This window comes from Lissotriton vulgaris, chromosome 11, assembly GCF_964263255.1.
Source record: "Lissotriton vulgaris chromosome 11, aLisVul1.2, whole genome shotgun sequence".
Classification (NCBI taxonomy): domain Eukaryota; kingdom Metazoa; phylum Chordata; class Amphibia; order Caudata; family Salamandridae; genus Lissotriton; species Lissotriton vulgaris.
This window is the reverse complement of record NC_141699.1, coordinates 159,460,137-159,483,431: the sequence shown is the minus strand read 5'-3', so window position 1 is coordinate 159,483,431 and position 23,295 is coordinate 159,460,137. Positions and strand designations below refer to the sequence as shown.

General features: G+C 46.6%; 1 protein-coding gene across 1 annotated transcript in view; it reads right to left on the bottom strand.

The window, feature by feature from the left end:
- ATP2A2 (ATPase sarcoplasmic/endoplasmic reticulum Ca2+ transporting 2) overlaps positions 1-23,295 on the bottom strand; it is a 311,453-nt gene that overhangs the window by 42,282 nt on the left and 245,876 nt on the right. The window lies entirely within an intron of this gene.

The following is a 23,295-nucleotide window of genomic DNA, read 5'->3' as shown; positions in this document are numbered from 1 at the left end:
CTTCGAACCCCAAACCACTGCACCAACTTCCTCAGCTTCCCCGATTCCACAGATGCAAACCACGACCGCTTGCTCACCACCTGGGATCAGCTCACCACAAAAAACACCACACCCATCACGAACTCTGTCAACTCAGGCGCTCCCTTGGACGTCTGCCCTCACATGTTCAACCTCAGGGGCAAGATGATCAGCAGCAAGCTTACCACCATCTTCAATGCATCCATCACCACAGCTATCGTCCACGAAGAATAAAAACACGTTAGTGAAAACCCTTCAAGAAACCTTTCGCCTATTCCAGCGAACTTAAGAACTACCATCTCATCTCTCTGCTGCCCTTTCCCACCAACGTCCTTGAAAAATCAGTCAACCACGAACTCACAGAACACCAATTTTCTGGACACCACCAAGTCCAGATTAAGCACCAAAACTGCCCTGATTGATGCCACGGACATATAAACCCTCCTCGATGGGAAAAACGGCGGCCTGATTCTCCTGGACCTCTCAGCAGCGATTGACACCACACACTACCATACCCTTATCAAGAGGCTTCACCACATTAGAATTCAAGGAGACTCCCTTAAATGGATTGCCTCCTTCCTCACAGGAAGGACCCAAAGAATCCGCCTACCACCTTTCACCTCTGAACTGAACATCTGCTGTTTTTTTCTCAAGGCTTGTCCCTCAGCCCCACACTGTTCAACACTTATGTGGTGACCTCCCCAGCCAACATTATCAGAACCCATGGACTAAACATCATACTCCAACGGCACCCTGCATATCCTCTTGCTATCTGAAGACCCCTCCACCATGATAGCCAACTTCCACAGGTGCATGACAAGTATCGCCGCCTGGATGAAATACAACTGCCTAAAACTCAAAACACAAGTACTGATCTTCGGGAACAGCACCTTCCCTTGGACCGACACCTTGTGGCCACCTGAACTAGGACCCTGACCCACTCCAACAGATCATGCCAGAAACCTCAGCATCATCTTGGACAGCAAGCTCACCATGAAAAGCAAGGTCAATGCAGTCTCCTCTGCCTGCTTCCTCACTCTCTGCATGCTCCGCAAGATCTTCAAATAGCTCCCTATCCAGACTACAGGCAACAAACTCTACATAGGGATCACCCTGCACCTCCTGAAGTGCCTACAGACCATACAGAACTTTGCGTACAGATTAATCCTCAACCTCTCAAAGCGAAGCCACATCACACCCCCCTCCCCTCCTCCTCCATCCCCACCTCAAGAAGCTCCACTGGCTCCCTGTTCAGAAGAGATGTCAATTCAATATGCTGATCGACACCTACAAGGTACAAGGCCCTACACAACCAAAGACCAGCATATATCAATCACCGCCTGAACTTCCACCAACCCTCCAGACAACTGCGCTCTACCTCCCTCGCTCACACCACTGCATCTGCCAAAGCAACAGAGGACGCTCCTATCTCGCTGTGAAGTCCAAGTATGACCTCCCCCTCCAAACCTTATCTTGTGTTGTAAGTCAGAAAAGGACTCAAGACCTGGTTGTTCAACTGAACCATCCCCTGTGCAGGGTGTTTAGCGCCTTGATACCCACACAGGTGATTAGCTGGGCTTTATAAGTCCTGATTGATTTATCTTACTAAAGGATACTTTATTTAACCACAAATTTCTCACCCGTAATATAATCCCAGACGTCAGACTGGATCTGGAAACTTCAAAGATCTCACGTCAGAGGTAGCATGTGCGGGCTTCATTTCTATGCCAGAAGTCATGTTGGATGAAGTAATCGAAACCATAAAGTGCCCACCTTGGAGCAATAGCAATTGCCCCCCCCCCCCCCTCCTTATATAGGACATAGGGAGAAGCATTTAAAGTCTGCATACCACACCATACCTGGCCAATCCAGGGAAATGAGGACTTTAGGCCAGTCTTGGAGAATCTTCCTCAGAACTTAAAGAATCTAGGATAAAGGCAGTGAAGGTGGGACATATAGTGAGACTGAAAGTTCCACCTCAACTGAACTGGTTCTCCCATGGATGCTAGAGGAGTGGCTAAGGAGCGGCCCATTGGTTTACTCTAAATGAATAATTTTTAAATGGAATCAACTTAATCCCCAAACAGGCGTGCTCCATCGAACGGAAGGTCTATTGAGATGTCCTGCATGCTAGAGGAGAAACCGGAAGTCTGAAGCAAAGCGTGGTGCGTCAAGGAGATGTAGATACCAACAGGCAGTGTCCAAACCAGATTTGATGTGGCATTATGTATTCTGGCCATTTTTCACCACTTCCTGGAAGTGTGCTCGAATGTCTTTCGGGATGTGGGGTGTTATCTGGGGCATGCCCAATAAGACGGCTGTAGGCTGTAACGACAAGTAATTCCCCACCCTTCAAGCGCCATGAGACCCTCTGGGTATGTAGCGCGCTATATAAATTATTTGACTTGACTAGTGTGCTAGAAGACAGGTGGCTACCTGCTGAATCTCCTTCAGCATGCCTCCGGTGGATTCTCTGTTTGCTGGAACAGAGGGAAAGCAGTCATCTGTCAGTCTTGAGAAGCAGGAGGCTTTGATAACCAGACTTTCTGGTAATGGATGCTAAGAGAGGCGGATCCACTTGGGCAGGGAAGGGGCGAGACGGCCACAATGAGGAAAGCTGTGGCAGCATGTAGCGGTGCGCCATAGAAAAGGATGGAGGCATCAACATCTGTTCTGAAGGGACAGATCGAAACCGTGCCAGAGTTGGAGCTATGGGCATAAGGATTATGTTACTTATCCTTTAAGCAATTTCAGCTTGAAGAACATTTGCTTGTTGACAGGAAAATACACCCACACAATGTTTTATAAATGTGCATGGAGTAAACCATGTTGCTGCTTTGTAAATATCAGCAATTGGAACGTTTCCTGAAAATAAATGCCATAGAAGCTCCTATTTTGCAAAGTGAGCTTTAGGAGGAACAGGTCGAAGCCTTTTAGCATAACAAGTTTGGATGCATTTCACCATCCAACTAGAAATCCCAGATTTTGAAACTGCTTTTCTCATATCGCGGGGTGTGACGGCAATAAATAATTGTTTAGTTCTTCTGAATGTTTTAGTCCGGTTGATATAATAAATTAACGCTCTTAGCATCTTAAGTATGTTAAGCTCTTTCTGAAACTAAGTGAGGTGGAAAGAAGACCGGTACATCTATTGATTAATATGAAAATTGGACACAACCTTTGGAAGAAGGTTTGGGTTTCTTTTAAGCACTAACTGGTCTCTATGAAGCTGGAAGAATGGCTCTTCTATGGTTAATGCCTGAATCATACTGACCATTCAAAGTGAAGTGATAGCTATTAACAAGGCAACATTCCAAGGCAAGTATTGCAATTGGCTATGGCTCACATGGAGGCCCCATAAGTCTTGTTAGTACAATGTTCAAGTTCCATGCTGGTGCAGGAGTAAGCTTTGGAGGTATGTTTTTTAAGTACTTCCATGAAAGCTTTAATATAATCAGTATCTTAAATAATGATAAGTGCAGTCTATTATGCACACAGGCTGTAAAAGACTCCCAAGTGCTCCCCAAACACTACTTAATGTCAGCCGCTGATCAGTGAAGGAGAGACGCTACTGACCTAGTCAGTAAATTTCTTCCCTTGCTGCACACAGCTATGCCTTGTAGCTGTTGCCCCCGGACCCTTTCAGGTCCTAAGTTCGAGGCCCTCCTCCACTCGCAGGCACCTGCCTGCGCCTAATCCCTGGTGGGCCTGTGGGCAGCATCGCTGCTCTCCTGCTGCTCTATGCCCTTTTTTCCTGCTTTCTGCTCCTCTGCTTCTTTTCCACCTTCCTTTAATAGATTATTGCTTTTTTTACACTTACTCTTATTGATCCTCTTTTTTGCACCTTCTTTCTGTGCCACTGCTTGTCCCCAGCTCCCCTCAAGCGCAGTTTTCCAGTTTTCTAGCCCTTCCCAAACACTAATTAATGGCAGTCGCTGAGCAGCTGTGCTGCTGGCGCACCTAAGGCACACCAAAGGCAAGCCTGTCTGCGTCTGGACCCTGCCCAGCACCACAGAGCAGGGTCCTCAGACCATTCACCACTGAGACTCCAGCACCCTCCACGTCTTCAACCCCAGACGTCCCACCGCCTCTCACAATGCATTACCAAATAACACTGTCCTTTCTTCTGCTGCAACTGCACCTTTGCCTGCCACCACACTTCAGACCTGTCCTCAAAAACTGGACCAGACAACCTCAGCTGTATTCTGCTCAACACACGATCCCTCCATAAACATGCCAAGACAACCTGCGACCTGCTCGTCTCAGTCTCCTGCTGACAACGCCTTCCTCACGGAAGCCTCAATGAACTTTCTCAGCCCGGACATCGTCACCATACACAGAAACACCCTCTGCATCACAATCAGCTCAGATGACAACTCCACCATCAGGGACTAGCTCCACTGGCAGATCCAGACCAACCCGAACACCACCCTCCACGACGCCCTCATCTACAGGCCTCCCGGGCCCAGTCTCCCTTTCAGTGATTCCCGAGTTGACTTAATAGCACATCATGTTCTCGTCTCCACAGACTACATCCTCATCGGAGATTTCCACCTGGACAACCTAAAGGACCACAACACTTCATCCCTACTGGAGATCCTCGCAACCCTTCGGACTCAAGCAATTGGTCACCTCCCCAACCCACTCAGCAGGACACGCTCGACCCAGTCTTCACTGCAAGCAACATCTCCTTTAGCCACACCTCCAAACTACAGAGGACCAACCACCGCTGCATCCACTTTTCCTTCAGTAAACCGACCGTACACCAGTAGGCTGACTGCTACCCACACAAGCTGGAACAAGGTCACCGTAGACCAGCTCACCACCTCCTTTAGCAAAACCCCACCGCTGACATCCGCCAACGCCTCAGCACGTCCCCCGCCGCCCCCTGAGGAAACTCAGGCAAGCACACCTCCATGAAAGCCAGCTGGTTTTCTCCCACCCAAGAGTGCAGGTGCACCTGCAGACTGCTCGAGAAAAGATGGATAAGCAGGAAGATCCCAGCATACCACGCAGTAATGTATCAACACCAATGCACACAACGGCAAACTCTACACTGTGGTCAAACAATTCACCAAACCTCACCCCCCAAGAGCGCTGTGACAACCTCACCAACCTTTCACTGCAAGATCAAGGCATTCTACAACCGCTTTACAAACCGAGACCCACTGACCTCACAGGAAACCACCGTACTCCATTGCCCCAGACCCTACCAGACAAATCTCAATTGGCCCTCCTTCCCCACTGACTTGACCTTGAAGAGCATCAACTCCAGAGCCCCCTCGGATCCCAGCCTGCCCCATCACATCTTCCACACAGGCAGTGCTTCTCCATCGCACCTGAACTCAGTTGCACAATCAAATGCTGCATCAAATCCGCCACCTTCCCTGAAGACTGGGAACACGCAGAGATCAACCCCCCCCTGCTTAAGAAACCCTCTGCCGACCAGACGGACCTCAAGAAGTACAGACCGACCTCCCAACTTGGAGTTCATCGGATCTAGCATCATCCTGGATTCAGAAGTAAACACAAGAGAGACCGCTCTCCTCACCACCACAGAGGCAAGGCTGCAGTCCTCATTCTCCTCGATCTCTCGGCCACCTTCGACAGTCTCCCACGACAACCTCTGTGCTAGACAACATCTGCTGCAAAGCTCTCGACTGGGCAAGCTCATTCCTCACCGGCCTAACACAGTCAGACTTCCACCTTTTCTCTCTGAACATACAAAAATAAGCTGTGGAGTACCACAGGGCTCATCCCTGAGCCACACCCTCTTTAACATCTACATGGCCCGCGTGCAGCAATCGGCAGAAGAGACCAGGCTGATTCTCTCCCTCACCGAGTAAACCACCGCCACCAAGAACAACTTCCACAGCAGAATGAAGGCAGTAGCCACCCTGATGAAGGACAGCTGCCTCAAGCTCAACTCGGACAAGAACAAAGTCATCATCCTGGGCCCCACCCCCTCCGCCTGGGACTCCTGGTGGCCTGCAGCACTTGAAACTCCCCTCCCCACGCCACAGACCACGCACGGTACATCGCCCCCAACCTGGACTCCTCGCTCTCAATGAACTTCCTGATCAATACTGTCTGGTTGTCCTGCTTCCACACGCTGCGCCTGCTCCAGAAAAAAGTGGATCCCCACCGAGTCCAGTAAAAGTCACCCATGCACTGGTCCGCAGCAGACTACTAAGGCAACACACTAAACCAGCACCACGCTAAAACTCCAAAAGAAGCTGCAAAATATCAAAAAGCCTCTGCTAGACTTAACCTGAACATCTCCCACCACACCCACATCACCAGCCACCTGAGAGATCTTCACTGGCTCCTGGTCAACAAAAGGATCCCCTACAAACTCTTCACACATGCCTACAAAGCCCTTCACAACGCCAGACCTGCATACCTCAAACAACGCTTCTCCTTCAACTCACACCAGACATCGCCACTTCGCCCATTAGGCCTTGTCCACCATCTCAGATTTGCAGGGCCACTGCTGAAGGAAGAGCCTTCTCCTACCTCACTGCAAAGACCTGGAACGCTCTACCTCTGCTGCTCAGTCAATCTACATAGCTGCTTCAATTCAGGAAATACCTCAAGACCTGGCTCTTCAACTGATCAGCAGATTTCCCCCGCCCCTCTTCAGAGCCTTGAGACCCTTGGTGGGTAGTCGCTCTTTATAAGAACACTGATTGATTGTATTGAAGTATAAGCTAACCTGTGGTCTGCCAATAGAATAAGTCTGTTCTTGAGCATTTAGGGGTTTACCTTTTGTTGCTGGTAGTACAGAACAAATCTTTTCCATTTAGCTGCATAACATTGTCTTGTGGTAGGTTTGCGAGCTTCTTTAGGAATATCTATACATTGTTATGGTAAATTTAAGTACCCAACTTCTAAGACTTCAGAAGCCATATTGCAAGATTCATCTCTTTGGGACTGAAGTGTTTTAGTGTACCTTTGTTCTATGTGAGAAGGTCCGGGTTGAGGTCAAGCTTCTCGTGTGGGACTAGGGAGAGCTCCAGTAGTGTTGAAAACCATGGTTGGCAAGCCCATGTTGGTGCTACGAGCATCATTGTAAGGGATGTTTGCCTGAGCTTTGACCACTAATGAAAGTAGTGGGAGGAGGAACAGCCTGGCTGTTTGCTATAGGCCAATGATTAGCTGATTGGACAGCTACACGTTGCCCAGAGGCATCCATCAATTTGGATTGGATTCTCTCTGGGGGAAGGTGCATCACCTATTTGGGAATTTGCTTTTTTTCTAGCATAATATTCCACTGGAGAGTAGGGAGTTAACGGACCTCTAATGTATATAGGAGAGGGTGCAGTTTTATATTTTGTCAATGCATGGTGTTATCCTAGCTTTGACCAGGTCTTTAAAAGTGCCCTCTGCATGACATGCCATACCTTTGAGTGTTAGTTATTGAGCCCCCCACCTGTGTGCGTTCGATATGGTTTCAAAAAGGAAATCTTCCTCCATTATGTCTTTATATACCAGCACTTGATGGAAAGCTGCTGTCCTTGCTATTAAATATTGATATGCAGAGGCATCAGGTGGTGATGGCCGTGTGGGATAAAGATCTGCATCTCCTTGTGGTTCAATACCATAATTATCCCAAGCATCCCCTAGGTGTATGTCTTGTGGCATGTCATAGTCCTCTTCATTGATAGGTGAGCGAGGAGATATATTTTCTACCTCAGATAGTTGTGGTGAGTGAGGTGTTGTGGTGGACGCTGGAGGTGGTGTTGGTGGGTTAGGTGGAAGTGAAACAGGGATATGTAAAGGACAAGTGGAAACATCCTTTTGTTTTGGAGTCTGCAGAGGAACATCTAAAGCCTCTTCAAATGATAACCGTTCCTTACAAGAGTGAGGCTTTGCTGGCTGAAGAATTATTTTCTTCATTCCAGGCTGAATTTGGAGAGTTTTTTGCCTGGGATCGAGCTGTTCTAAGATCGGTTCCGGTGGAGATTTCATATCCGGAAGTGAAACACTTCGGAGTCAGAGGAGGTTTTGGTGCTGTTTTGCTCAGTTCGGAAGCACCATGCTTTTCTTTTGGTGCAGAAACAGGGGTTATGGGCCCAGATTTGGAGGAGGTGGAGCCGCCGATGACAGACGAACTTTCAGAGGCAAGCCCGAGGGTGGGGATCCCAGAATCTGTTTCAGTACGCACTATGGCCTTTTTGAAGTGCTGGACCGGAAGCAGTCTTTTCGGTCCCTGCTGATATTTTGGGCTTTGGATCAGGGGTAAGTGTACTCACTGTCCAATGCATTTGTGCCAGCTGGAGGGTGGCTGAATCTTGTTCGAAGTCAGACTGGGAATCCTGTATCAACAGTGATCCTTTTGTGCAGCTGATGCTTTATCCTTGTCCTTTTGTTGATGACCGAAAATATCCGGTACATCATCCACTTGTTTCCGCTGCATCTCTTGGCGTCTGGCACGTCGATCTCGGAGTTTTTTTTTTATCGAAATGACTTACAAACTTCATAGTTTTCCTACTGATCAGGTGAGAGGCATAAAATTACAGACAGATTGTTGGTCGGTATGGGGATATTTAGAATGACAACAAGGAAAGGAACCAAGTGCGTTCCATTAGCAGGTCATTCTCCGCTTAAGTTGAAGTGAGGCCAGGCCGGGTGCAGCCTGTAGACTGAGACAGTGATACAAAGACAAGCGACGCAGAAGGGTAATGGCTTGGAACAGAAATCAAACTACACGATCGGTACAATAACTTCGAGTATCTACTAGCTAACCGGAGTGCATGAGATTACAGCCGAGCCCGCCAAAAAAAAATAATCTGGCAATGGAGTCGATTACCATGTGCAGCATTACCAAGAGGACGAGTCACCCAGCCAAAAAAAACATCTTTGGCTGGGTGACATCTTGTAACATAAAACTTGTAATCATCCGAGCCCAACTTGTAATCATCTGAACCAAACACATGGTGAAGTTATGCATGCATGTGTATCTACAGCACACATGCCTTGAACATTAAGGCACCACGGGCCTCAAGTGTGTACCAGCCCGCACAGTGGTGGGCAGATGCTATATGTAGTGTTGAAAATGATGCTGTGTGTGAGCCTGCAGTCAGGAACTCCAGATATGTAGCAGTCAAAGTCTGGTGTCCTGGGAACGATGGGCCCAGCACTGGTGAAGTCGTACCAGTAGATGGCGATAGCTCCAGGGTGGGTCCTGTGGAGTCAATGGTGCTGGATTGCTTTGAGGATCTCCTGGCTCCACAACCACCAATTCCTGCTCAGAGGATGAAAATTATGTGGGTGACGGAGGGCAACTTACCTTCCCCATGCTTCTTATACATCCTCAATTTCCCTGAAGAGTGTGAGGGCAGTGACCTGGAGCGTGGCCTCTGTCAACAATGGCTACACCGGTCATCAAAGGCCCAGGCCATGTGTTCTTTAATGGCCTTCCAGTGCATGCTGAGGCAAGAGTTGCAGGAGCAGGAATTTTGGTCTGACCACGACACAGAGGCACAATGAATGGAGGTCAATTACTGGCAGTTGTCCCCTGCAATCCCTTCAAGGCTTGAAGCTCAAATGCTTCAGGAGACATCTGTACTGCACTTGGCGATTTTTTAGAAAACTCCCCCTAGTGATAGAGTGTCAGACCTGCGTCGAAGGCACAGAAAAAGAGAACCAATGTCATTGCACTAGGGTGGGCACTATATTGCTTCGATTAATGCATGGGACAATACTTCCGGCTTAGATACTAAGCCAAAGCCTCCCTACGGGTGATGAGCTTTTAATGGGCTTATCCTACAGGCGAGGAGTGTGCAGATCGAAATATCCATTAGAAGGTGATGGCTGCTCAGTTGTATTTGCGTTTTGGCTACAGATCGCTATGACACAGATTGCTTACTAGAAGCAAAGGTTAATTTACCAGAGTATCCCTTAGCTCTCTTCACTCCACCCATGGTTGAGTGGTTATCTATGGGCACTTCCTTACCCCCACTGATGCATTAGTTAAAATGCTTTGTGGAAGCAGGATTTACTAAAAGGAGACCACTAAAACCTCTTCCTTTCATCACCAGCCTAGGTTAAGAAAACAAATATGAGATAAAGGACAATTTGGATTGAACTTTGAAACTTGGAAATTAAACACGGATTCAAACGCACCTCAAGATTTGGGTGTCTGAATGTTCATTGGATGAGAATTTGGACCTTAGTTCTTATACTTGTCATTTAAACCTTGATAAATATCACACTTTGTTTTTTAGATTGCTCGGCAGGAATACAGAATTAGTTTTACATCTTGGACCAGTCCAGGATAATTAAGGAAGTTTGGTAACCTTCCTTTCCAGCCTAGTAGCAGTCGCTTTAAATATTCTGGAACTTTAACATTAGCCATACTCGCAGCTGTGCGCCCTCTGTCCATGTTATCATTTCTGTTTGTATATAAATATGAGATTTGCTCGTCTCGATTCCCTGATATCCAATACAATTGGTCCTCTAGAAACTGCCTAAAGTAGCGACAAGTGAAGTTCGAAAGTCTGAGTCTATTGAACTAGCAGAGAGTAGAATTATCAGATTGTGGAGTATGGTCTCAGACAAAAAGTGGTGGATAGAATGCTTGAATTAATCTCAGCACCCAGAGTAATTACCAGTGACTATAACTACTATGAATTTACAAAATAGTTGAGGGGCATATTTCAGGCTTGATTATGGATACGTAGAAAACAAGTTACTTACCTGTAACTGTGGTTCCCCAGTATTGGTAATTTTCATAGATTCCCATGCTTTTGTATCATTCCCCGTAGTCGGAATGGAAGTCTCGGTAACAAAAATAACATAGCAGTAGGCACAAAAGATAAAGAAAAATGCCTAGGCATCATTCCCTTTTGTATCATATCCACCTCTTTTTGTAAAAGAGACCAAACTTCGGCATCAGCCAATCAGAAGAGCCTCACCCCTTAGAACACTCCTGAAGGAACCTCGGAGCCTCAGATTTTCGTAGCCGTTGTGTAAAAGTCACCATATCTGCTGAAGGCTGAGCTTTCCTCGGGGAGGTGGGTGGGAGCATTGGGAATCTATCAAAGTTACCAATACTGGGGAACCACAGTTACAGGTAAGTAACTTGTTTTCTTGCCCCAGTATTGGAACTTTCATAGATTCCCATGCTTTTGTATCAGAGTAGCAAGCAGTAATCCATAAGCACATTTTGTGGCATAAATAAACATTGGAATAATCATCATTACATGAAAACCAAAATGTGTAGAATAAAAGGAAGGTGGGTTAGGCAAGGAAAGCTCACCAATTAGTGGAAGAGGTTTGTCAGGACCGCCTGGCACACAGCCGTATCTTCCTGCTGCAAGGAATCCAAACAGTAATGCTTTGTAAAGGTGTCCACGCTGCTCCAGGTCGCAGCTCTGCAAATGTCTTTGATGAGCACTCCCGCGAAGAGAGCTGTTGAAAAAGCCACCGATCTTGTGGAATGTGCTCTAACCCTGTTGGTCAGTGGCTTTCCCTCTGTATTATGACAATGTAGAATGGCACTCGTAATCCACCTAGCAATACCTTGCTTGGAAAGAGGGAGGCCCTTCTGAGGACCACCAAAAGCAATAATTGTGAGGATTTACGGAATCCTTTGGTGCGATCCAGGTAACATTCCAAGCATCTTTGTACATCCAGAGAATGTAGCGACCTCTCCGCTGGTGAAGTAGGGTGCGGAAAGAAAGCTTTAAGAATAACAGGTTCATTTAAGTGGAAATCCGAGGGCATCTTGGGTATGAACTTTGGATTAGTCCGTAAGATTACTGTATTGCTTTTGAATTGGAGAAACGGCTCTTGGATTGTGAGCGCCTGCAATTCCCCAATGCGTCTTGCTGATGTGAGGGCAAGAAGGAGAGCCAACTTCCATGAAAGGAATTTCATGTCTGAGCGATGTATTGGTTCAAAGGGGCCCTTCATGAGCTGTGTGAGGATCAAATTCAATTGCCACGTAGGAGGCGGAGGCCTCAACGGGGGATAGACACGGAACAATCCTTTGAGAAACTGTTTTATTATTCCGGAAGACCAAAGAGAAGGTCAAGACGCTGAACGTCTGTACCTAGAAAATCGCTGCCAAATGAACTTTTATGGATGAATGGGCCAGCCCAGACTTAGCCAGGGATAAAAGATAAGGCCGAATTTGATGAGGTTATGAAGAGAAAGGGTCAACATCCTCTTTCCTGCACCAAATGCAAAATCTGTTCCATTTGAGACAGTAAGTCTTGTTTGTGGAAGGGGCTCTAGCCTGGGAGAGAACTTACTTTATTTCATCTGAGATGGGAAGGTTCATAAACTCTCGCTGCTCAGGAGCCATGCTGTCAGGTGCAATGACAGGATCCAGATGCCAAATTTGCCCTTCGGACATAGTGAGAAGATCTGGAATCCTTTGCGAGGGAAGAGGAGGAACCAGCGATAACAGGTGGAGTTCAGTGAACCAGAACTGTCACGCTCAAACAGGGGCTATCAAGATAATTTTGCATGGCTCTACCTTGATCTTCTTGATAAGCCTCAGGATCAGTGGAATGGGGGGAGGGGGGGGGGGGCGTAGACAAATGTCCCTGACCAGGCTATCGAAAGTGTCAGTCAGTCAAAAACCACTTTATTCGATTTTGTTAAAAATCATAAAAGCATACTACAACAATTAAAAGACAATCCAGGTACATGTTAAAAATTTCATACAATACAATATATAAAAACAGTAAAAGAGTCAGATTAAAAAGATCATCATGTGCAAAAAAGCGAAGTATACCACATTCATCACAGTGCATTCCCCAATGATCCTTGGTGTTGAAGCCTGCTTGCATAAGACCGGCATTTCTTGTTGGTTGGTGTGACAAATAGATCTATCACCGGCTTGCCCCACTGTTGGAAGACCTCGTCCAGAACTTGCTGGTTCAGTTCCCACTCGTGACTGACTGAGGATGACCTGCTTAGTCTGTCAGCATTTTCATTTAAGACTCCTGGCAGGTGTTCCGCCTGCAGCAAAATCCCATTATGGATCGCCCATTCCCATATTTCTTGAGCTTCCTGCGACAACGGGAGAGACCTGGTTCCCCCTTCCTTGTTCACGTAATGCATGGGCGTGGTGTTGTCCGTCCGCATGAGAACTTTTGAACCTCTTAGGCGAGGGAGAAAAGTCTGAAGAGCCAGTTTGATTGCCCTGAGCTCCAAGAGATTGATGTGGAGCCGACGATTCTGAGGAGACCAATGCCCACTGACATGCAGGTCCTGCAGTACTGCTCCCCAACCGTCCAATGACGCATCCGGCGTCATCCCCTGAGATGGAACGCTTACGAAAGATAGACCTTGGGACAAGTTCTCCTGCTTTGTCCACCACATAGCTTTAATTGCCGAGGTGATGGTCACCTTGCAGAACGATCCATGAACCTGTTTACATTGGATGCACAGTTGCTCTTGAAGGACGCATCCTCAATCTGCAGTGTGGAATTAGAGGAATGCATGAAGAAATTACCCCCAGAAGGGATTTGTAACTGCGTACTGAAAGACACCTTTTTTGTAAGTATAGCACCATGGTCTGCAGTTTTTCTTGACTCTCCAAGGTTGGTAAAGCTTTTTTGAGATTAGAGTCCATGATGGCCCCCAGGAAGCGTGCTGTCCTGGACGGAACCAGAGAGGATTTCTCCTTGTTCAGAGTGAGACCCAAATTCTGGAAAAGGTTTGTGCATGCGTTGACCGCTTCCCTTGCAACCTCCCTGGATGGAGCCTTTAGCAACCAATCGTCCAGGCAAGGGAAGACCTGAAAGTGATTTTTCCTTAGAAACGCAGCTACTGGTGCCAGCACCTTCGTGAAGATTCTCGGAGCTGTGCCAAAGGGTAAAACCCTAAAATGAAAGTGGCTCTTGGCTACTGTGACTCGTAGAAACCTTCTCTGTGCTGGGTGAATTGGCACATGAAAGTACGCATCTTCGAGATAGAGCGTGGCCATGAAATCCCCCGGATTGACAAGACTCAGAATGTCTTGAAGAAATCCCATCCGGAAAGATAGGGATATGAGATAGGTGTTTAGCTCCCTGAGATCTAAAATTGGGCGCCATTTCTCTAGCGTCTTCCTTACCAGGAAGAACCTGGAATAGAATCCTTCTCACTTTTTGGGTGTAGGGGACCGACTATCGCTCCTTTCAGGAGCGTCTGATGAACCTCGAGCCGCAGAAGACGCAGATGTTTTGATGGAATGACAGTAGGGGGCTTGGATGGTGGGATTTGCGTGAATTCCAAAGTATGGCCAGTTCGAATGATGTTGAGCACTCATTGGTCTGATGTTATCTTGGACCAATTCCTAAGGTATTGTGACACCCTGCCTCCTACTGATAAATTTGCAGAGGTGGGTACAGTAGGAAGAGCCAGGAGGCCGCTATAGTCTCTTGGACGCATCATGTCCTTGGCGAGCCTGCTTCCCTCTGTTAGGCCTTGAGAAATTTGAGGACTGACCTGGTCTTTGCTGGTACGGTTGGCAGTACTGTTGTGAACTTGAGCCATATGTAGAGTACCTTTGCTGTTGATAAGAGCCTCTGTAGGTGGTGCTCTTGCCCTTGGAACCCCTAAAAGGAGCTTTGCGGTACTGAAGCGTACCCAGAGACTTCGCAGTCTCAGTATCTTTAATATCTTGGAGGGTGCCATCAATCAGTTTACCAAATAATGCCTCCATCAAAAGGTAAATCCAAGATCTTATTTTGGATTTCGGGCCTGAACCAGGTCGCTTAAGCCATCCCTGGCGACGAAGGACTGCAGCTCCAGCCAAAGAACAAAAATCTGCTGCGGCAATATCCATGGCACAGATGATCTCCATTGACGTTGCCTCCCTTTCTTGCAAGATCTTTTTTGCCTCGGTCTTGGACTCAGGAGGAAGTTGATCCAAGTATGGCGAAATATCACACCAAAGTTGGCGATCGTACCTGCCCAATATCGCTAAGGCATTTGCTGCTCGCACTAAAAGACTCGCCATTGAAGAAAACCTCTTTCCGGCGTTGTCCAATCTCCTGCCCTCTTTATCCGGAGGAGTTGTCAAAGGAGCTGAGGGGTTGCAAGACCTCCTTTGTGCCGCTTGTGAGATCACCGAGTCCGGTCTTGGGTGTCCCGTCAAAGACGCCGGACCATCTTCAGGGGCTTTGTATTTTTTGTCGAGGCGCAGTATTACAGGGACCACCGTCGCTGGATTTTTCATTGCCTTAAGGTATTCCTCCCAAAGATGTTGGACAATAGGGATAGATCTTGTTGTCTTTTTATAAGGTTCCTTAAAATCATAAGAAACATTCAGTGGCCACAGAAGGCATAGGCAGTTTGAATCTGCCAGCCGCTCTCTCCATTAGTTTGTGAAACCCCCCTATATCCGCTGGCGGGGAGTCCACCGGACCTGGACACAAAGATGCTGGGTCTGGGATGACATTCATCCCATTTCACACCTTGACCAGGCCTTTCATCGAAATGTTCATCTTCATCCGATGAATCATCATGGGTGTCCAATGGCATCGAAGACTCCTGTAGAACTGGTGTTTGAGGCCGAGATAACACCCGAGCCGGCATTTCAGGAGTAGCCATTTGTGGAGCCGCAGGGACAGGCAAGGCCTGCACAATCGGAACAGCAGCAGGTTGTGAACATCTTGACTTATAGTCTTGCAGCATATTGTGAAGGTCCTGCAACAATGACAATGGTACAGACACCATGTCCTGTCTCGAGTACTGTTGTGGCTGGGTAGAATGATGGTGATAACCACATTCCTTGTTGTACTCTCCGTCAGAATCGGTCTCCTGGCATTTCACCAAAAGCTGGGAAGGACTGTTCGCATAGCCATACGAGTCCTGTCCGTCATCTTCTGACTCATCCTCATCTAGAAACAGAGCTGGAGGCAAGGGGGTAACTCTTCTAGGAGATGTCATGTTTGGAGTAATCCTTGTCATAGAGATGGTTATACTCTCCTCCGACAACAAAATCGACAATGGAGTTGTTAAAATTGCCGGAGTCAGACAGAATAAACGTAGTGGACGAAAGAACACTAGATCGGCGTCATCGAAGCAGTCGACGACGAGACTGTCGACGCTCCTTCTGTCGTTGAAGCCCTCGATGACGAGAGTCATCGTCACGACTGTCGACGAACCCTTCGTCGTCACTGTCGTAGTCGACATCCTAGTCGACGTTGCTGCAGTCGTCGACATCCTCGTAGACTATGCTGTCACTGTTGTCGACTCCTTCCTTGTCGACACTCCCGTCGACATAGATTGTCCTGTTGATGGTACCATTTTAAGTGAAGGCTTCAATCCCTTAGTCGTCGACGCCTTCACCGTCGACGCCTTGGTACTTCTGTCAGACTTCTCAGAAGACTGAGAAGAAGGGTTTTTTTGAAGGCTTGATCAGTCTTCATCCCTGAAGAAGGCGTAGATGGTCCCACCCTCTCCTTTTTACCATGGTGAGGAGATTCGACTGGACCTTGGCTCTGACTCTCTGGGGGTCTTTTTTGAGGCCTTAGAAGGATGCTCCAAAAAAGGAGAAGGGGAACCCCTACCCCTTTTGACTGACCTTCTAGAAGATGAAAGCAATCTTTATGCTTATCCTCAACAAAAAGCCTTTTCTTGCCACAGGTGGAACATGGCTTGAAAAGGGCCTTCTTCGCTTCCTTCTCAGACATCCTGGATGGAACAGCTAACAATCCTGAAGAAAAATTCTGAAGAAAATCTTCTGAAGAGTAGAGATGGAGCAGAGCTCGAAGGAGACTCCCTAAGCACAACGTGCAATAGAAAATCGGAGGCTCTGAGGTTTCTTCAGGAGGGTTCTAAGGGGCGATGCTCTTCTGATTGGCTGATGCCTAAGTTTGGTCGCTTTTACAAAAAGAGGCAGATATGATACAAAAGGGAATGAGGCCTAGGCCTTTCATTCTCTTTTGTATCTACTGCTTTGTTATTTTTGTTACCGAGACTCCCATTCCGATGACGGGGAATGATACAAAAGCATGGGAATCAATGAAAGTTCCCATACTGGGGCAATCATTTTTAACCCACTTTAATTCTTTTTATAGATAGGGTTGTGAAAATGAGCATAGCTGGTCTCCCTAATGAAGATAAGGAAAATATGATTGAGCATTAATATTCAGCATTTCTATTGACCAACTTGTTTGCTACTTTGAAATATAGAGTTAAAGGATATTCTGGTACCTTGCACGTTGTAGTTCTGTCCCCCTGCTCGGAGTGCTCACCGAAGTGTATCTGGTAATTTTCTTTATTTTTACCCTGGCATAATGCTAATCTAGCAAGTGTGTACAGACCTGTTTCATGACAGGATGATGGTCCTGGACAAGTCTTGTGACCTGAAGGTGAGCACCAAGCATGTCTTCGTGGACAGTGGACTACTGCCCAGATCATGGATTGAGAACAGACTGGTGGTGGAAGAGTACTTTGTTTTGGGAATCCAAAGCTGTGACCAGACCTATCTGGGTCACTAAAGTGGAGGCCTTGTTCCGCTTCTATGTCCTCACCTGACTCCTAGTGCCAATATCCCAAGAGTATGTTACGCATGGTTATGTGAGTAACCTGCATGGTATCCAAGTGAGTCAGAGTAATGAGGCCTGTGGGCTAAATTTGATACACCCTGGCTGGCCTTTTGCACAAGATTGAGGGGAGGTTGTTATCCCAGAAGGTGGAAGGGTTTTGTGGACATTCCTGAAGTAGGAGAGAGGAGATTTATACACGAACACGAGGGGATTGGACAGAAGGCTCTATTAGATATTCAATTAGTCCTTATGCATGGCAAGGAGCTGCTGATTAGTGTTTGAACACTCATTTGGGGATGGTAAGGGTGAAGGATGGGACTGCAGACTGTTGTGCAAAGTGAAGGGTACCCTTTAGGTAAGTTCAGCTTTTTGTTCCTGCCTGATCACAGTCTGGCTGACGGCAACCAAGTGCTAAACCCTCACCACTTTGTGCCTCTTATTGGAGCTCTAGACCAGAGACTAACCTGTTGAGGCAGGTATCATGCTACACAATGGCTGCTTCTAGAGAGCAGCCCAGAAAGGACACCTGAAAGGAGCACCATCCTAAACTAGTTCTGAAGAGGCTGAAAGTGTATACACATCTCCTGGGCTGAGTTTGCAGTATAAAAGTGGGCTCCCTCATCTGCTGTTGCAGTCCCAAGTTCCTCTGGGGCCAAGGAAGAGTGTGCTCTTCAAGGTACTCAGAAGACCGGCGGGATGGTGTAGGACCAACAACCAGTTCCCCCAGAGAATAGGGAACATAAAATCTGACCTCTTGTTGGAAGAGCTGTATAACCGAACCAGTGCCTAGAAGCTGACCTGCTAGGAGAGGGAAGGAGCCAGTCAAACCTGCAGGAGGCGTGCTGGTCCAGGAGGAGTGAGGGGCAGCATGTCCCAGGTGCCCGAGATACAGTGAGAGGAAGAAGACTGAGGAGAGCGATATGTGGACCCTGGTGCTTAAGGGTCTACAGACTGTCTCATGCACTTCCTGGCAGGAACCACAGACTCAATGGCTGATCACCGAGGTCCAATTAGGATTGTGCCCCAGAGCCAAAATCATCCAGCCTGTGTGTGGCCGTATCATTAACAGATCAGCCTGTGCATGGCTGTATCGCCACTAGAATAGCAGCCTATGTGTGGCCTCATCACCAAAAGAGCAGCATGTGAGTGGCTGTGTCACCAACAGATGATCAACCTGTGCATGGCTGCACCAAGCTCAGAAGCGGCCTGGTCTTGGTCATAAGGCGATCAAAGGATTCAGACCCTGCGGAGCTCAACTGTTGACATCATAATCAAGCCTTCACCTGGGACCGTTGCTGAAGATTGCACAGATCACTAAAGCAGGACTGCTGAATCCGAAGCAGCCAGACTGGCACCTCAGAAGACAGTTCGTGGTTCCCATCTGGAGCTTACGGCCACATGCCACTTCCCAAAAGTGGGAGAAGGGTGACAATGCTGAGAAGGAAATCTGGGCAACAGACCAAGGGACTGATATACCGCAGGTAGCAAGAAACTATGAACTGAACCGTGAGACTGAGCACAAATAAGTAAGAGAGGAGTCTTACATATGGATTATTAGCCACCAGAAGGGGGAATGAGGACAGTGAATAGAGGAACAGCCCTAACAGTAAATATGTTCCCCCTTGACCTCTAAAACTGTAACGGTATATATCCAACACTTTAATTCTGCTATTTTAATACATAAGGGCAAACAACAAGAAAGGTTTTTTTTATAACTTTATCATTTTATTATTTTTTTCTTTTTAGTTGTATTTCTTAGTACAAAGATTATTTTTCCATTTATCGATTTGTCACATCAGCTAATATATTTTATCAAAAAACACATAGTATAAAACACATCATTTTGTAATATCAGTAAAAAAACTATTTAATGCAGGGAAAACAATATACAAAACAATCAACACTCTCACAAGTACATACATCCCTTATTCATCATACATACTGCATTCATTCTTAGATTCTGCGTCTGAGGGATCGCAGGTGGACGTGCAATTAATACGCAAGGTCGACGCGTTTCGGCAGTGTAGACCGCCTTCCTCAGGACCTGTCTTGCAGAATACTCAGATACAAACAATATTTTTATGGCCCCTGCATAGTTGGATATCTATTTTATCAGATATTATCTTTTTTCTTTTTTCTAATTGTTGGTGCAAAGGCTTGTTTTTTATGGATCCGGCGTTGGGCTTGTTGTCACAATAACTGGGACTTGGAGCATAAGGTTACTCTCTTCGTAAATAAAAACGCGAATAACTGCTGTGTTGTTGTTTTGGAACCGATGTAGGTCTTATCTCTAAGTCTGACACTAGGCTTCCTGAGCAGTGCGAGTGAGAACGTCTGGACCGGACAAAAGAGGAACCTAAAGCTTTTAAATTAATGTTTCCCAGAACCATGAAAGGAGGAGCTCTGCCTCATATCGCCTGTACTTTCTGCCGCTAGAGACCGCTTTGCAGGAGAGACGTGTCAGACTTAGAGATAAGACATACATCGGTTCCAAAACAACAACACAGCAGTTATTCGCGTTTTTATTTACGAAGAGAGTAACCTTATGCTCCAAGTCCCAGTTATTGTGACAACAAGCCCAACGCCGGATCCATAAAAAACAAGCCTTTGCACCAACAATTAGAAAAAAGAAAAAAGATAATATCTGATAAAATAGATATCCAACTATGCAGGGGCCATAAAAATATTGTTTGTATCTGAGTATTCTGCAAGACAGGTCCTGAGGAAGGCGGTCTACACTGCCGAAACGCGTCGACCTTGCGTATTAATTGCACGTCCACCTGCGATCCCTCAGACGCAGAATCTAAGAATGAATGCAGTATGTATGATGAATAAGGGATGTATGTACTTGTGAGAGTGTTGATTGTTTTGTATATTGTTTTCCCTGCATTAAATAGTTTTTTTACTGATGATATTACAAAATGATGTGTTTTATACTATGTGTTTTTTGATAAAATATATTAGCTGATGTGACAAATCGATAAATGGAAAAATAATCTTTGTACTAAGAAATACAACTAAAAAGAAAAAAATAATAAAATGATAAAGTTATAAAAAAAACCTTTGTTGTTTGCCCTTATGTATTAAAATAGCAGAATTAAAGTGTTGGATATATACCGTTACAGTTTTAGAGGTCAAGGGGGAACATATTTACTGTTAGTGCTTTGCTTTTCCCCTCTTTCCCTGACCATTGAAGTAATAATAGAGGGGGTCCCATTCTTACGCTAATAGAGGAACAGCCCTGCCTAACAGTGTCAACACTAAATAGTGTTGTGATTTCTTTTGTGTGGTATTTTCTTCTAGTGTGTATTAAAGTACTTTCTTGGAAAGAAAAACTGGGCTGGCCTTTTAATTACACTGCTGTGCAATATTTTTTTAGCTCTAAGCTTAAACATCCCCCTCCCCCCAACATACTGAGAAGCAGTTACAGCTTGGAATTGCTACCAAAGAGTCAAGTACTGAAAAGGTTGTACTTGGCCCAGTTTGCAGAGCTATATAGTATGACAGAACAGGATCTGGGCATCAGTAGTAAAAAAAAAACTACATCCATGTTTGAAGTGACCAGCCCCTGCTTTCCCCATACCCCAACAGGCCCTCTCACAAGTGTGGTTGGGACAGTTTCCAAATGTTATACAGTTTTGTTTACAGTCACATCTAATGTGACCAACTTGTTGCATCTTTCACAAAAACATTGTCAAAGGAATCTCCAACCCCTCGGCTGCAACAAACATTACCTCAGTTACTTGCAAACTTCTTCCTCGACAAGATCGCCCAACTTCTACATAAACTTCAAACCCCAGTCTAAGGCTAGCAACACGACCCCGCTACCATAACAGACATCAGACTGAATGGAGCCAACTCGCACCACAGGACACCGCCGCCATAATGAACTCTAACCACTCAAGGGCTCCAACTGACCCATGCCCTTACATTGTCAACCTAGTTGAAGCTTGAATCAGTCATGTACTCCCCACCTTGTTAAACACAAATTTCCTCAGCCACCTCCCACAATGATCTGGAAACACAGAAGCCTACTAAAGAAACCATCAACAGACCCCAGCAACTCAACACCTACTGACCATTCTCCCTGCTCCCATTCCCAGCGAAAGTATTAGAAAAACCATCAACCAACAACTCTGCTGACATTTAGAACAGAATCTCCTATTCTACTCCTCCCAATCAATATTCTGCAGCGACCACAGTACAGAGAAAGCCCTCAACTGGGCTACGGATGACAGTTGAGCCCTATTCAACAGAGTGGAGACAGCGGCTCGGTTTCTCCTAGACCTCTCAGCAGCCATCGATGCGCTCTCCCACCACACTCCTCACAAGGCTGCCCAAATTAGGCATCTAAGGAGCCACTCCCAGATGGATTGCTCCTTTCCTCACCAGAAGAATGCAAAAAGTCCACCTCACCCCCTCTTAATCTCCAAACCCAAGGAAATAATCAGTGAAGTACCCCAAGAATCATTACTCAGCCCCTTGCTCTTCAACACTTGTATGAAATCTCTATCCAGAATTTACAAAACCCATGGACTGGTCATATCCTACGCAGACAACCCACAACTCATCCTCTACCAAGACACCAAACACACCAAGATCAACTTCCACAATTGCATGACCGAAGTCGCTAACTGGATGAAGGACAACTGCCTAACTGACCAGACCGAGGTAATTTAAGCTCCCCATGGGACGCATACTGGTGGCCATCATAAATCAGACCAATTCCTACCCCCACTGACCATGCTAGGAACCGAGAAGGAAGAGGTGTGGCGTCGCGGCTAGGACGACTGACTCCAGAATCTAGGGATCACGACTCGATCCCCGGCACCAGGTCAGCCCAGCACCATGTGACTCTGGGCATTGGCTTGCTTAATCTTTGACGGCCCCCAGCGCCTAGAGACCCTTACGGGTGATTGTGCGCTTTGCAAATGTGGATTATTATTATTATATAGGTCTAATTCTGAGCAACAAGCTAACCCGGATGATTCAGGTCAACTCTGTCTCCTCCTCCTCCTGCTTCTTCATCCTTCGTAAGATATTCAAATGGCTACCCCAAAGCTCAGGACACCTTCACCCAAGCCCTCATCTTCAGCTGACTGGACTACGGCAACACGCTCTACACAGGGATTGCAGCTCACCATAGATGAATACAGACCATACAGAAGGCCGCAGCCAGACTTGCCCTTATCACCCTAGACCAACCCACATCGCCCACTACCTCAGGGAACTCCACTAGCTGTACAGAAAAGATTCCAACTCAAGCTCCTGACAAATGCATACAAGGCCCTACACAACTGTGGACCGCTCTACGTCCCTTTCTCTAACCCTCACCCCCACACCAGACGTAGCAGATATGAAGGTTGCTCCTTCTCCCATCTATCAGCGAAGACATGGAACGAGCTACCCATTCATCTTCAGACATCCCCATACTTCCAGAATTAGAAAGTCCCTGAAGACCTGGCTATTCGGCTAATCAACTGGACCCTGCCAGCGCTGCGATACCATCATGGGTGTCAAAAAGAACTCTACAAACCTACTGATTGACTGAAAAAGACAATCCAAAAAGAAGTAAAAATTAAAATGTGTTGCCTCTTCTACAGCTCTTTTTCAAAGTTACGGAAATGTGGTACTTTGTGTTCTGGGGACTCCGCCTGTGAATAAAGCCATCTTAGTTATGGATTTAGAAAGAACATTAGGATGGAGAGGATAAATTACATAAGAGGGGGGAGAAGGTGAGTGTGTCAATTTTTCCAAGGACAAAATGTTTTGTTTTTCA